This window comes from Nannospalax galili, unplaced genomic scaffold (assembly GCF_000622305.1).
Source record: "Nannospalax galili isolate Female #2095 unplaced genomic scaffold, S.galili_v1.0 scaffold167, whole genome shotgun sequence".
NCBI classification, from domain to species: domain Eukaryota; kingdom Metazoa; phylum Chordata; class Mammalia; order Rodentia; family Spalacidae; genus Nannospalax; species Nannospalax galili.
In genome coordinates, this window is record NW_008358534.1 from 4659513 (window position 1) to 4666282 (window position 6770).

The 6770-nt window shown below is 38.1% G+C and overlaps 1 pseudogene; it reads right to left on the minus strand.

The window, feature by feature from the left end:
- Positions 1-2091: 2091 nt before the first annotated feature.
- LOC103724690 lies at positions 2092-2918 on the minus strand (annotated as a pseudogene).
- Between the last annotated feature and the right edge of the window lie 3852 nt (positions 2919-6770).

Below are 6770 nucleotides of genomic sequence, written 5' to 3' on the forward strand. Positions count from 1 at the left end.
AAAAGGAAATTATTTCAGTGGAAAATATCTACACCTCTGACAAAGGCTTCATATAGTGTATATACAAATAACTGAACAAACAAAATATCATGAGAACAAACGACATAATGAAAATTTGGGCCTGCGGACTACACCAAGAGATTGCAAAAAATGAAACACAAATGGATAAGAAATAGTTTTTAAATGTTCAGTATCTAGCTATCAGGGAAATGCAAATTAAAACTACTTTGCGAATTCATCTCAACCTAGTCAAAAAGACTAAGATGAAATAAACAAATGACAACAAATGCTGGTGTGGATGTGGAGAAAGGGGAACACTTATTCATTACTGATGGCAATGAAAATTAGTGTCGCCACTATGGAAATTGGTGTTGAGTTAATTAAAAAGCTAGGAATACATCTACCACATGGCCCAGCTATGTCACTGTTGGTCATATACCAAAAGGATTCTATATAATCCTACAGAGATACCTACTAATCTATGTTCATTGCTGCTCTATTCATAATAGCCAGGGAACAGACAACCTAGATATCCCCCAAGTGATGAATGGATAATAAAAATGTGCTACATTTTAAAAAGGGAGTATTATTCAGCTGTTAAGAAAAATAAAATTAGGAAATTTGAAGGTAAATTGTTGGAATTGGATATAATCATTCCGATTTAAGTAACCCAAACCCAGAAAGACAAACATTGCATTTTTTCTCTCATATGTAGCTAGGAATCTTTAGATATGTGTTTTTCATTTTGAAAATGCAGAGGTCAGGAAAGTAGCAAAGGGATATAGAAAAGGGTTTTCAAATAGGAGAGACAGAATGCAGAGACATAAAGGAAGACACAGGGATAATGGAACATGAATGGTAAATGGGTTATGAGATGGATGGGCAAGGTAGAGAAGAGAGTATGAATAGGGATAACTAATATTAAAGGCCTTTTGAGAATGCCATATGAAAGCATACTTCAGTAGAAACTTTCTGAAATATATACATATACAAATATGGATAATGGCAAACAATGCCCCTAGTAGGCACTACACAGTGGCAAATAAACACAGTGACAAAAATAGGTCGGCGCTTTTACTGTTGCTGGTCAGTGGGATCCCATAGACCCTGCAAACATCACAAACTGTTGTCATTGCTCTTCTTCACCCTCTTGAGCTTCATGGTAATACTCTGTTGTTGAGGACTTGAGTCATAGAACAACAATAAATCAAGCGACATGAAAGTTTCATCCCTACTGGCTAGCTTTCATAGTGCTGGAAGGTGTGTTGCATGCTATTCAAAGAGAGAAAAGCAATCATCAGTCTTGTCCAGCTATGAACCCTTTGAGCTACAGTAATGATGGGCCTGGCAAGATATACCTAGTGTTGAAATAGTGGCACAAATATTTTGTAGTAACCAAATATTTTCTGACTTGATTTAAGGGCCACAAAAAAAAGATGGAACCCATGTTTCATACTGTAAGCAGGGTCAAGAACCTGTGGCTAGATAGGTCTGTGATGTTGTGGGAAAATCTATTACTATTATTCTGCTTAAGAGACTGTCCTGCTAAATTTTCCCCTGAGAGACCCACGTACACTTTCTGGTATCCCAGGGCTGACAAAACCAACAGGATATCTTCTATTTGGGTTTTTACATAGTTTATGACGTCTTGGAGGGTGTGACTTACAAAGGCATGATTGCCTGCACCCTGCTTTTACGTCTCCACTAAGCTTTGAGATCTGCCACCCACCAGTGGCTCACCAGCTGTCCTTGCGCCTGGTTTGACAGGATGGAAACTCCCCTCCCTTTTTCCACAGGGTGCTCAGTATTTCCCAGCATCTTCAGTGGACATCCATAGACGAACTGAACCCCTAGAGTCTCTGAGTCTCTTGGGGTTCAGGTCTAGTTCCCTTGGAGGACACACCTAACCAACATAGACATAATATTAAACTGACTCCTAATGGCTTATTGTTATATATTTAAATAAGTGAATCTTTCAACCCTCATCAGAGAAGCTACACAGAGAATTCCAACTGGTCAATGTGGAGAGGAGAGACTTCAGAGTATTCATCCCTACATGGGACATCTATATGAAACCCTTTACCCCAAGTCTCAGGGATCAACACAGAAGGGGCACAAAAACTGTATCAGCCAGAGATGGTGGACCATGATGCAATTGAAAGCAGTTTCCTGGAAACAGTAGAATTCCTTGCACAGCTGGAAGAGTGCCTCAGAATAGTAGAAGCCCTTGTTGCCAGTTGTGATAACCTGGCCATGGGGCAGCTCATAGTTCTTCTCCAGTGAGAACGAAGATGCAGCAGTGGCTGTCTCTTGCTCAAAGTCCAGGGCAATGTACCACAGCTTCTCCTTGATGTTATACAAGATTTCCCTCTTGACTGTGGGGATGAATATGTAGCCAGACTCAGTAAGGATCTTCTTGAGGTAGTCTGTCAGGTCCCGGCCAGCCAGGTCCAGATGCCAGATGGCATGGGGAAGAGTAAAGCCCTCACAGACAGGCACAGTGTGCGTGACCCTGTCACAGCAGTCCACCAGGATGCCAGTGGTGCAGCCAGAAGCATACAGGAACACCATGGCCTGGATGGCTTCATACATGTGATACTGATGATCTTAAACATGATCTGGGCCATCCTTTCATGGTTGGCCTTGGGGTTCAGAGGAAACTTGGTGAGCAGCATGGAGAGCTCCTTGTGTGCCCCACACAGTTCATTGTAGAAGATGTGGTGCTAGATCTTCTCCATGTTGTCCCAGTTGGTGACAATGCCATGTTTGATGGGGGTACTTCAGGGTCAGGGTGCCTCTTTTTCTCTGGGCCTCATCACTCATGTAGGAGTCCTTCTGGCCCATGCCCACGATCACACCTGGTGCCTTGGGTGACCCACAATTGAGATGTCCTGGGGAGCATCCTCACCAACGAAGCGGGCTTTGTACTTGCTGGAGCTTTCATCAACAATGAACACAGTGATAGCTGCCATCTAGTAATACTCAAAGTGAACAAATCAATTATTCAAACAAAAGACACAGTGGAAAGCACCATCAACCAGCAAGATCAAGCAGAATAACAAATTTCAGGGATGGAGGAAGGACAAATTTGATACAAATATAAATTCATATATATAAATAAATAAATAATGAGCATGACTAAAACTTAAAAGAACTCTGGGATACCTTCAAGAGAACAAATTGAAGACTCCATGTGGTAGAGGACATAGTTGAGATAAAGTTTAAAACCATATACAATTTTCTCAATGAAATTATAGCAGAATTCTTCCATAACATACAGACAGTAATAAACATCCAAATAAGCACAAGGGACATTTAGATGTCCAAAATGCATAACCAGAAGTCTATCAATGGCATGTTATATTTAATATGTCAGAGATATAAAGCAAAGTAATAATAAAAGTTACAAGAGAAAAATGCCAACTCATCTACAAAGATAAAATATCTCATAAGCACCCTAAAAGCCTGAAAAATGCAGAATGATATATTTTCAATGATTAATTGCCAATCAAGATTGTTATAAGTACAGTAAATTTATGAGTAAATAAGAACATTTCAAGAGTGTAAAAACAAAGGTAATTAATGACAAGTCAGCACTTCAGAAAATATTTAAAGAAATAATAAACAGGTGAAGAAGAAAGTCTCATTTGTGAGAGCACAGGAAAGAATAAATATCAGGAAAGCAATAGATGAACAAATAAGACTTCAAAAGAAATGTATCATAGCCGTCAGAATAAACTAACAAAATCTGTAATATCAATAGTGGAGGGAAAAATTACTTAAAAGAATCCAAACAGAACAACAACAAAACCATAGGAATTAGAAAATGCCCTCTCAATAATAGCTCTAAATGAAAATTTCCTCAACTCACAATTCAAAGGATGAAGACCAGTGGACTAGTTTAAATAAACAATTTCATCTACCTGTTATCTCTAAGAAACACCTGTCACTGACATTGGAGAATATATTGAAGACTTACATTCCAAAGAGATGGAAAAATATAGAAGAAATGAAGAAATTCTTGAACAATGTGACCTATCAAAATTAAATCAAGAACATGGAAACAACTTAAACAGAAAACATACCAATAATAAACAATAAGATTGAAGCAGTAATCAAATAATTGTAATTATCTTAAAAGAAGAGCTCAGGAGCACATAAGTTCATTGCCAAACTCTACCAAACTTTTAAGAAAGAGCTAATACCAATACTTTTCAACTGTTCCACAAAATCAAAAGGAAATGAACATTGCCAAACTCATTTTACAATGTCAGTATTATCCTGATAACAAAACCCAATAAGGGCATAACTAAAAAAGAAAGCTGTAGACCAATTTGCCTGATTAGCAAACATAGAGCCAAATATTCTCAATCAAGTACTTGGCAAACCAAAATCAAGGGCACATTAAGACCATACATCATGAAAAGTTGGCTTTCTCTCAGGGAAACAAGTTTGGCTTAATATAAGGATATTAATTAATTTAATATAACAAAACATAGACTTAAAAATTATGCTAATAGATGCAGAAAAGGCCACTGACAAACTTCAATATCCCTTCATCATAAAAGTATTGAAGAAACTTGATCCTATAGGAAAGAGACTAAATATTTCGCTCAAAAATCTACATCTTGTGAGGTAGAGTTTGGAGGAACAGGAGTCCAAGATTTTCCTCATATACATCATAAATTCAAGGCCAGCTTGGGTTACATGAAACGCTGTATCAAAAAAGAAACTCTAAATACTTTCAGCAAAATAACAGTATAAATAAGCAAAGTAAGAAAATACAAAACCAATATACAAAGATCAGAAGCTTGCCAGGTATAGAGGCACATGCTTTTAACATCAATACTCAGGAGGCAGAGGCAGGTGGATCTCTGTGAGATCTGTGAGATTGAGGCCAGCTTGGTCTGTATAGTGAGTTTCAGGTCAGCTGTGGCTACAGGGAAACCCTGTTTCAAAAGGACCAAAAAATTTAGAAGCTTTCTATATACCAATAATAAAATAGCTAAGAACTTAGAAAAATAGCCATTCACAGTAGTTTAAAAATGATATCTATGAATGGAATTGGAAAAAATTATACTGAGTGATGTTACCCAGGACTTGAAAGAAAAGTGCCACATGTTCTCTTTCAAATGTGGATCCTAGCATTGAAATTTTGTGTTGTATGTTTAACCTTGAGTATATGCGGAAGCAAGGAAACTAGAAATAGGTCATTGGAGGTGGGTGCCTTAGGGAGAGGGGATAGAAAGATATAGGTAAAACTAAAGTAGAGGGATAATACTAAGGATAGAAAGGTTCAAGCATGGAGTGGGTGGGGGATGTGGAAATTATGCCTGGCAGAGAGCATAACCAAAATGAAGGGTGCGTGGAAAAGCTATATGGAAACAAACAGTTTTAAAACTCAAGAAAAATTCAATTAGAGGAGATAGTAGAGCATAGGTAACATGAAAGCAGGAGAGATATACTTGGGATTAAAGGTTGAATGAGGATAAGGAGTTTGGGGAGAGGAGAAAGTTAGGGATGGGTTAGCAACAATCCACTAATTTATAAGTCTTTGTATTCTTATATACTTCTGTTCAAACTCCATGGTGAGCTGGATGGCAGATAATGTTACCATCAGACATAGGATATTAAATGAAAATACAAGTTCTAGACATAAGATACCTCCTTAATCTTTGGTCAGAGAGGCCCCAGAAACACCCAAAACCACACAGGGTATTTCCATTGCTTATGGTTGCCCATAACTAGAAGGTAAGACCCTATTGCTAAAGACACAACTCACTTTGGATGCAGGACATAGAGATAAAGCTTGAACTGATCAGGAAACTCTCCCTGGTGGCTAGCTTATATAGTGTCAGAGGTGCTCCACAGGAGCGATTTCATGACTGATACTGTAAACCAGGTCATAAAGCCATGACTGTAGAGCTTACAGGTCCAGAGGGGAACTTGCTGTTGTTTTGAAAAATGCTCATGCTACTAAGTTGTACTTTAAATATTTATGTTTATACCAATAAATTTGTGTTGCTCTCAATTTGGTCAGAAAAGCTACTTTAAGTGGTTAGCGGTTAATGAAGAAACTCATAACAGGTCAAAGTACTGAATCTAAATAACTATGAGTGCTTAGCTGCAGATGGGCTATCTACACCAATTTCTCATCATTCAAGGCTCATGGAACTTCATGGAAGGGTGAGTGGAAAGATTGCAGTGGAAAGATTTTATGAGCCAGAGATTGGAGAGGAGAGCTATGAAATGCTGAGTTCTGGGAATGATATGACTGTTGTGTGCATCAACTCCCCCAGCTGCAATTAACTGTGCAACACCTGCAGAAGGTCAAGCCAATGGCAATTCTAGCATGGATGAGGGAGAAGACCTGAGGTCCTATGCCTATCGGAGAGCAACTAATAGTTTATGGCTGCTGAGAGTGAGAGAATCATTCTACTTTAGGAATGTGATATCTGGTAGGTTGCTTATGCCCCAATAGATAGCCACACAGCCGTATGCATATGGATAACAATAATTATACTCAATGATTTGTTACTAATAAAAAAGAGGAAATAAAACTAGGAGGCAAATGGGGGAATTATAAGTGGTGGGTAGTGGTGGATGAATATGATCATTGTACAAATGTATGGAATTCCCAAGAAATAAAAAATATTAATTATTTTAAAATGACTAAGAGTAAACCTAGCCAACTAAGTGAAAGATCTTACAATGAAAGCTGACAGTAGATACACTGATGAATGCACTAAAAAACAGCAAGTAGTTTTCTG